Genomic DNA, 9,443 nt, shown 5'->3' with positions numbered 1-9,443 from the left:
CCTAGGTAGACTCGGCCTCAAATGAGTAGCTGGTGCGGTGTGTAAACATCGCCACTGGGGAGACAAAGGCGGCCGGGCATGGTGCTGGACACCCACCCCCTCGTGTGCCGTGTCAGTCTCCATAGGCGCTGCTACTTGTGGTGCCACAACGACGGGGCCGCTCTGCCGAGCCAGGGAGCCGCCCGGCTTCCCCCACCGCACTTCCCCCCATCACCCCCCCCACATAAGCACGCACCCGCACCCACGTAGGGCCTCGTGGTCGGGTCACCTACCCTGAGTTTTCACCCGAGGGCCCCCTCGGGGGGTTACCCCACGGTTTCTCAGGGCCAGGGAATTGGACAGGACCCTTCCCAGGCTAAGTAACACTGCGGCGCCGTGGGCGGATTTGAGATCGCACGACCACGGCGAGCTCAGAGAGCCCCGCAGTTAGAAACGCATACAAACACAAACACGAGCCAGCAAGGCGGATAGCTGGGATCAGGACCCGGGGCTACTGATTGGTCAAAAGGTCAAAGGCCGGCGGGATCGCAAAAGGGCGGGAAATCCTAGGCTCAGGATTGGTCGAGAGACCAAGGCGGTCTGGACGGGGGCGCCTAGCCTTTGATGTGGATAGTTTAAAAGAAAACGCTGGGGCAGTAGGGAACTCTCTTCTTCTGGAGTAGTGACACGGGGTCAACGACGAGGGAGTCATCGGGCGAGCCGCGAGATCGTCTGCAGGACGACCTGAGCGCCGCAAGGTCACCTAGGACTACAGACGGTATCGTATTACGCGCCTTACAACACCTCAGAGCGGAGAGTAGGATCCGTAGGAGAGGGTTAGTTCGGGGTAAGGATGAGTAGGAAAGCGGTTTAACAGAGAGCGCAGCATAGAATAGGGCTGCACGCCACTAGAGAGTGGGTTAGAAGCGCCTTGCTGGCCCGTACACACACACGGGTGGCTCGGTGGGTTAACAAGGGCTAATAAAATCTCGAGCGTAGTAACAAAACCGTGTTGTTGGGTGTTTTTTGAACGTGGTATTAGCGTGCACTGCATTCGCGGGTGTGTGGTCGTTGTATGCGTAAAGGCCGTGGTCTCTGTACGATTGTGCGGGTACGGAGGTGTGTGTGTTAACGCCCGGGGAGAGCACTTTTGTGTGTTGGCGTGCCTGCGCAGCCGTGTGAGAGGAGAATCGTCCTTGCACGATACTTGTGTTGACGTGCACGCGCGAGTGCGGGAGGGGACGAGTCGTCGTGTCGGCGTGCACCCCGCTCGCGTGTGCGAAACCGCGGTGCGCAGTGGAGCTGTTAGCTTTGTGCGAGCTTGCGTGTGCTCGAGCGCGTAATCAGCTGCGCATTGTTGTACGGTTTATCTCGCGCGCACGGCGGTGGCAACTTGAGTCGTTGTGTCGGCGCGTGCCCCGCTTGCGTGTGCTCGTGTGATCCCGTGTTATAAGTGTGAACGCGTGTGGTACGGGGTATGCGTAAGCTCTCGTCGTGCGAAATCGGCGTACCCCAGGTGCGCGATCGTAACGTGAGCGGCCAGCGCGGCGCAGAGCGGCGCAAGAGTGAGTGCCGTGCAGAGCTGTGTGTGTGGGAGTGCGCATACGTTCGTTACGTGTCGGATACGGATGCGCATTGGTAACGTGCCGCACAGGGCTATACTGCGAGCACGGCGTTTGATTGATGATGATGTGCGCACGTATGCTCGCAGCGTGGGAGCGCGGCGCGAGGCTGTAAATAGTAGGGGTGTCGCGTTCGAATGCCGGCGAAACCGTAGCGGGTAATAGGGAGGTGGGGTAACGTAAACGAATAGGGGGATGCAGGCGGGAGGGACCCCGGGGGCCAACGGCCCTTACAAATTGGTGTCGGAAGCGGTACGGACCCCCGCGTTACCTCACGCTAAAATAAGACTAATATTTACCGGCCGGGGGGCCCCTTCGTGGAAGGCATTCGCCCGCAATCTCTTAGGGGCCAAGGAAATTAATGGATGGACGGACGCGCAGGCAGTACGTCAACTTAATATGAATCTTGAGGGGCGGGCAGCCGATTTTGTAGAAGCGTTACCCGCGAGCGCACAGACACAGCTAGAGGAGCTGATGCGCCGACTCGATCAGCGTTTTGGCACGCGTGACGAGGAGGAAGCAAAATCGGCCTTAGAGGCGCGCCGGCGCCAACCTGGCGAAGATCTACGTGATTACGCCGAGGATGTGCGCGAGTTAACAAAGATCGCACGCCCGGGGTACGCAACTGATGTTATTGAGGAACTGGCCGCTGAGAAAATCCAGCGGTACCTGTCTCGCACGGCGTGGTGGCAGCCAGACATGAGCTGCCCACGTCTTCCCTTTAACGCCCTTGTCGAGCGCGCACGTAAGTGTGAAAGAATTCACAGCGAACACGCGCAGCTCCGGGGGCTGGGACGAGAGCGCGCCATTGCGAGCCTGCTCTCGGAAGACGAGGAGGAGGAACAGGAGCTCGCGAGGACGGTAAGGGGCCGGGAAAGAGAGCCTCCAGTGTCCCACGAGACAACCCCGGGGTGGGATGCCGGTATACAAACGGGTATAAATGATGTCTCCGGCCAGGTAACCCAGATAGACAACAAGGTAACCCAAGTAGACAACAAGGTAACCCAAGTACGGGCACACATGACTGCGCTGGAGACAATGGTAGAGACGGTCCAGGCCGAGGTAGGAGGATTAACTGGGAGAGTAGCGCTTCTAGAAGCAGAATATGAGCAGCAGCGCACTGGGGGAGGAGGGAGTGGGCAGAGAGCCCACTACGGAGCCGCCACCCCTCCCCGGGCATGTTATATGTGCGATCGCCGAGGGCATCTAGTGAGGGACTGTCCTCAGGTCGCCCGAGCTAGACAAGAGCTAAGGTCAAACACTAAGGCCCCCCTAGAGAGGGGACCACCGGTGGGTGAAATCGACGTAGCCCCGACACAAACAAGCTGTGAGAATAATGGCGAGCGAGTGATCTCCACACAGGTTCCAGCAACAACGCCCACAGAAACGGCGACTCCTGGCGACTGGCTGCGGGAGCTGGTGGCGGGGATCACGGGGGCCACGTCGCTGGTGGAAGGGGAGGTAAACGGAGTGCGTACCCGAATCCTGCTGGACACGGGGGCGGTGGCCTCGCTCGTGAGCGCAGCGCACTGCAGCGCGATCGGGGTCGACGTGCATCACCTGCAGGCCCCGGACCGCGCGCTGCACACTGCGAGCGGAGCCGGAATGGGGCTGCTGGGGAGAGCCACCCTAGAGGTCCGCATAGGCAGCCAGGTGTGCACGCAGGAGTTCTACGTGTCGAGTGCGTTGTGTCACGAGTGTATCGCAGGCACCGACCTCCTAGAACGGTTGGGACTCAACGTGCAACCCCGCCAGCGATGCGCCACCATGGAGAGCAACGGCGAGCGGATACCATTCCTGGGACGAGAACCAACGCGCCACCGCTTTGCACCTGTGGCCGCTATCCTGGCGACGGCAGTCACCATCGGCCCGCTCACCGAGATGCTGGTGCCGGTGGCAACATCCCCCACCGACCCCGCGCTCCGACCATCAGGGGAGGTAATGCTAACTCCTCACCCGGAGTTGGCAAAACGGTATGGGGTCGTGGGATCCGCCACGTTGGTAAACGCAGATGGGGACCGATTGTTTATGCGGATGTTTACCCCGCACAATTCCCCAGCGATACTGCGACGGCGCACCCCGATCGCCACTGTACACCCCCTGCACGCACGCCACTCGGACGAATCGGTGTTCGCACTCTGGGCTGAGGACCCCGGTCGTCCTGAGGGGGACCAGGACCTGGCCTGGCGAGCCGAGGTCGTCCCCCTACTCGACGCGTTACATGTACCATGGGCGGATCTACCTAAGGGAGAGGCTGATCGGCTGCGCGAGTTACTGCGGGAGTATGCCGACGTATTCAGTGAACACGACTCGGACGTGGGTCGGACCGACCTTGTTAAGCACCAAATTGACACCGGTGCAGCCCGACCCATCAAACTCCCTGCGTACCGAGTGGGCGCACCCGAACGCGCCCAAATCAAAGAGGCAGTTGGGGACATGCTTCGCGATAACATAATTCAGCCCTCGGCGAGCCCCTGGTCAGCCCCAGTGGTACTAGTAATGAAAAAGGATGGGTCAACCCGGTTCTGCGTCGATTACCGTAAACTGAACGCAGTCACGCTCGGCGATGCCTTCCCCATACCCCGCATCGACGACACCTTCGACAGTCTCGCCGGAGCGCGATATTTTTCCACCCTCGATCTCGCGTCCGGGTACTGGCAGGTGGAGATGGCGGAGGAGGATCGGCCGAAAACCGCATTCACCACCCCGATGGGGCTATTCGAGTTTCGAGTACTCCCGTTCGGACTTACCAATGCGCCCGCGACGTTCCAGCGGCTGATGGAGTTGGTGATGCGGGGCTTGCAATGGGAACAGTGCCTGATTTACTTGGACGATGTGATAGTGTTCAGTAGATCTTTGTCTGAGCATTGGTCCAGGTTACGGGAGGTATTCCAGCGACTGCGAGCGGCTCATCTCAAGCTCAAGCCACGTAAGTGTTACATCGCACAACGCGAGGTGGGGTACCTCGGGCACCGCGTCAGCGAGGCAGGCGTGCACACCGATCCGGAGAAGGTACGCGCCGTAGTGGAGTGGCCACGGCCAAGGAATCTGACGGGGATCCGATCATTTTTAGGGCTCGCCACCTATTATCGTCGATTTGTAAAGGGATTCAGCGAGATTGCACGCCCCCTCACCCAACTCACCTCCCCTAAGCACCCATATCAGTGGACGGGGGCCTGCCAGACGGCCTTCACCACTCTCAAAGATCACCTCACCCACGCCCCCACCCTCGCTTTCCCCGATTTTACCACCGATTTTATTTTGGACACCGACGCCTGCAGCAGCGGGCTGGGCGCGGTGTTGTCACAGGTACAGGAGGAGACGGAACGAGTCATCGCGTACGCCAGCCGGACCTTGAGTGGGGCCGAGCTGAACTATTGCGTGACCCGCCAAGAGTTGTACGCCATGATTTTCGCATGTAAGCAGTTCCGGCCGTATTTGTACGGCAGGAAATGTCGCGTACGCACTGACCATTATGCTCTGCAGTTCCTTCTTACATTCAAGGAGCCGCGGGGGCAGATGGCCCGGTGGTTGGCGCAGTTGCAGGAGTACAACCTGCAAATCGAATATCGGGCTGGCCGGACGCATGCAAAAGCGGACGCCTTGTCGAGGCGGCCCACGGTGTACGCCGAGACAAGGGTGGAGGAGGCCTCCCGTGTTTCACGGGGGGACGCTGCCGGCAGGCAACGGACCCTCGAGAGGCCGCGGCCACTGACCCCCCCCCAGCGAGAGAGAGTGCAGTGTGCACCACAGAGACCCTCACAGGTGGCACCGAGGATCCCGTCGACCGCCCGGCAAGCGCAGGACCCGCGGCTCGGGACCCGATCGGACGGATCCAGGAGGATGTCGGCTGCGCCTTCCCGGGCCTAAACGACGAGCAGCTGAGACAGACCCAGCAGCGGGATCCCGATCTGGCGGCAGTGGAGGCGGCACTGCGGGAGGAAAAGAGCGCCCTACCAGGACCCTGGAGCGGTTTGTATGCCCGGTTGTGTGTGCAGAATGGAGTGGTACGGGAGTTAACCGAGGCCGGCCAGCCGGGGTGCATCTGTGTTCCTGCCCAGGTGCGACCCCAGCTGCTACGGCTGGTGCATGACCACCCACTCGGGGGCCACGATGGGGAACGACGCACTCGAGAGACCCTGCGTCGCCAGTATCTCTGGCCCAAATTGGCACAAGACGTGGCGGCCTGGGTACAGGGCTGCCGCGCCTGTCAGCAGTGCGGGCCGAAACCGGCACGATACCAGGTACCCCTAAGGCCGTTCTGCGTCAGCCGCACAAATCAGCTGGTCGGGATCGATCTACAGGGGCCATTCCCGCGATCCCATCGAGGCAACCGGTATATCCTAGTCGCAGTAGAGTATTTCACCCGCTACCCCGTGGCAGTGGCCATCCCTGATAAAACGGCCTTGGTGGTGGCCCGGGCATTCGTGGAACATTACGTACTTAAGCACGGGATCCCAGAACGAGTCCTCACCGACCAGGGTAGCGAGTTCGAGGCCGAGCTGTTCCAGGCACTGTGCCGAGAATTCGGAATCCAGAAGGACCGAACCACAGCGTACCACCCCCAAGCGAACGGTATGGTAGAACACATGAATCAGACCCTAGTGGGGAAACTCAAACATATGGCGGCCGCAAATCAACGGGATTGGGACAAACACCTCCCCTACGCCCTTTTCGCCTACGCCACCACAGTACACACGTCGACGGGACAAACCCCGTTTTTAATGATGTTCGGCCGTGAGTCTCGTTTACCCGCAGATCTGCTATTCGGCGTCCCTTCCCCCCAGCCGGAGGAGGGAAGCTGCCCCGTGGAACACCTATTGGAGACCCTGCGAGAAGCCCGAGGCCGAGCATACCCGCAAGGGGAAGCCGCGCATCGGCGGCAGGAACAGGGCACCCGACCCCGCATGGAACCCCCCTTATTCCTGACAGGCGCTAAGGTGTGGCTACACACCCCTCGCGTCGGGGCCGGGCAGGTGGGAAAACTGACGACCTACTGGCGGGGACCCTGGACCGTGGTGCGGCAGATATCCCCCTGGACGGTACTTATTTATGGCGGGGAGAGGGGTTGAGAGACGGTGGTCAACGTCCGCCGCTTAAAACCGTGGAAAGCGGCCCCGGCGAGAGAGAACCCCGTCGCCCGAAGGCCTCGAAATCCCGGAGTACCCGCACCCCTCGTGTTGGGGGGCCTCGCACACTACATGGGCCCCGCCGGGCCCCCGAGACGCCCCGATCCAGTCCGGAGACGGCGCGGACGACGGGCCCTAGACCCTTCCGCTGCTGAGTTTGTGCCCCAGCCCACAGGTGCCGGAGGACGGGGAGAGCCGCTGGAGTGGAGGAGGAGGAGGCCGCAGGAGCTGCAGAGGACGGAACCACCCGCCCCGAGGCCAGCCACCAGGTCCGGACGGATCCCCCGGACCCCGCAACGTTTCCTCGTGGGTGCGGCCCAAGCAAGGTGCTCCAGTCAACCCGGGACGGGGACTGGCACCTCGGGGGGCTATGTGATGCCACCGCCGTGAAGCCGTTCGGCAGGCGCCCCATCCCCGACCTCGCCACCACAAAGCAACGGAGCCAACCCCTTGTCCCCCTCACCTCACCTCACATGAACACACCCGCACGCATTTCCCCCCCCCCATAGAGCTCCGAGGGGAGGTCACCTGGCCGACCGGTTTTTATCCGAGAAACCCTTATCGGGATTAACTCTCACGGTTTCCAGCGATCAGGGAATTGGATGACCTCCCCCGTGCTACATTGCGCCGCGGCGCTGCCACCGGCCTTAATATGGTGTGGTCGCGGCGTGGGGCATTCGGCCACCGCAATTGAGGCGCATTTTCCCCCCACACACACCCCCACGGGTCGACGAGACAGGCGGAGGAGGGAGGGGACAGCATGAATAGCGGGACCGCAGGGGCTGTTGCGCATAGTCATGGAGGGTTGGGATCATTACGCTTGAGCGCGCAGGCCCCATTGTTAGGAAGGGTAAGGGATTAATTAGGATTTACGCCACGCACGCCGCTCACTGATTAGCATATCAACAGCGCCCGGAACCGCCATGCGCGTGCTCGAGGTGCGCGAGCCCATTGTTCAGCGCAGCATCCTTTTGAGGTAGGGAGGATAAATAGGGGGCGCAAAGGGGAAATCAGTCTCTTCTCTCCAGCGCCAGGCGACAGGACGCTCTCCAGTCCAGCGACCCGAACGTCCGTGAGACGCATCGAGGCACGCTGCGAGTACAGATCCGCCGTGGGCATCCAACAGGGAGTAAGAAGGTGAATTAGAATCATAGCAGATAAATCGGGAATAGGTATAAAGGTATCAGCGTAGGCCAGCCTCGTCGACTCACTGATTTAACATTAAATTACCAGGTATCAGATAATAAATCATTAATAGCGAAGCGTGGTCTCGCGTGATCTTGTCGTGCAGCGTGAGCGTGTGGGTGCGCTGTGTGCACAGTGGTTCGCCACGTGAGTGAGCGCTGCGCGGAGCTGAGCGCGCGGGTGAGCGTGTGTACGCAGTGGTTCTGTAGTGCTGCGGCTCGCCTCGGGGGAGCGCTGCGCAGAGCGGTGCGAGAGTGGGTGTCGCGTGTGTTCACTCCGTGTGTGATACAGGTGCACGATCATAACGCGAGTAGTCAGATTGGAGTTGGAGTGCACGGAGTGGTGTGTGTGTGTGCGTACGTTCGCTCCGTGTGGGTCGCAGGTACACGATTAGGAAAGGGAGGTATCGTGGTAGCGTAAAGGGGGACATAATACTACGCGGTATCCAACCATGCCTACTACGCGGACCCGCGGTGGAGGGGAATCCTCGGGCGACGGCTCCCACACCATGGGTGAGGAACCTAGCAGCGGTTCGCTTAGCAGCGGGGGGGCGATTGATGATGTTAGCCCGGCCGTAAGCATCATCGAGGGAGGGATCTCGGGGGCTAGCGACCCCAACACTTGTGTTGCAGCAGTCGAAACGTCGTGAGAATTTTTATTGTTTTATATTTCTATTATTTTATTATTTCCCTTCTACGTGATGACTTTACCGAACGAACCAAGAAGATGACTCTCTGCAGTCACGAAAGAAGCTTTACATCGAAATCCTCCCAGGTCCGTCGCCATCTCTCGCGGCCCCAGTGCCGCGCTAATCGTCCGTCTCACTCCTCCCAACGCGCGCGGGCCGAGCTCAGACGAGATTGGGCGCATTCAGGGTGATACGGTCGTAGGCCATGCTTGCAGAGACCTGACGCACATTCATATGTAAAGATCAAGATTCTACTCTACTGCGGGAGGTCAACAATCATGAAAACGTTTATTCTGGACTCCTGGTTGAGCCCCGAAAGAGTGGCATTAAACGTGCATAAATATATATTATATATATATTTATGCACGACAGACAGACAAAAAATCCCTGATGGGCAGTGTGGAACATATTGTTCCTACCTATATAACGAAAAATCAGTTTAAATAATTACTAAGAACTCGTGATCCCAATTATTGAAACAACTACCAAAAGCATTTTTTAAACATGACTTGGTTCCACCGAGATTTGAACTCAGATCGCAGGATTCAAAGTCCTGAGTGCTAACCATTACACCATGGAACCTTCACACAGAAACCTTGTTACACAGTCAACACGAGAGTGGGTTCAATCAATTGAGGGTGGGGCTGGGTGGGGAGGGGCTGGGTGGGAGGGAAGGGGCTTGTGCCCGCCCTCACAGTGGGGCACATGTGCTGGGGCTCAATGTGCAGGATGAGTGTGTTTGCTGCCCCTCCAGTCACTTGCGACTCAGCAGCTCGCTGAGCATCTGGCTGTGACGCTGCTGAATGTGGAGCAGCTCTGCAAGAGAGGCGAACAGCTTCT

At 59.7% G+C, this 9,443-nt stretch overlaps 1 non-coding gene across 1 annotated transcript; it reads right to left on the bottom strand.

Moving 5' to 3' along the window:
• Positions 1 to 9,113: 9,113 nt before the first annotated feature.
• TRNAQ-UUG (transfer RNA glutamine (anticodon UUG)) lies at positions 9,114 to 9,185 on the bottom strand. The gene has a single exon. It is a non-coding gene; the product is annotated as a tRNA-Gln (tRNA).
• Between the last annotated feature and the right edge of the window lie 258 nt (positions 9,186 to 9,443).

The sequence above is a fragment of the Lethenteron reissneri genome, unplaced genomic scaffold, assembly GCF_015708825.2.
Source record: "Lethenteron reissneri isolate LAM-NWPU_2019-01 unplaced genomic scaffold, ASM1570882v1 scaffold_94, whole genome shotgun sequence".
Classification (NCBI taxonomy): Eukaryota; Metazoa; Chordata; class Hyperoartia; order Petromyzontiformes; family Petromyzontidae; genus Lethenteron; species Lethenteron reissneri.
This window is presented reverse-complemented; position numbering and strand designations above follow the sequence as displayed.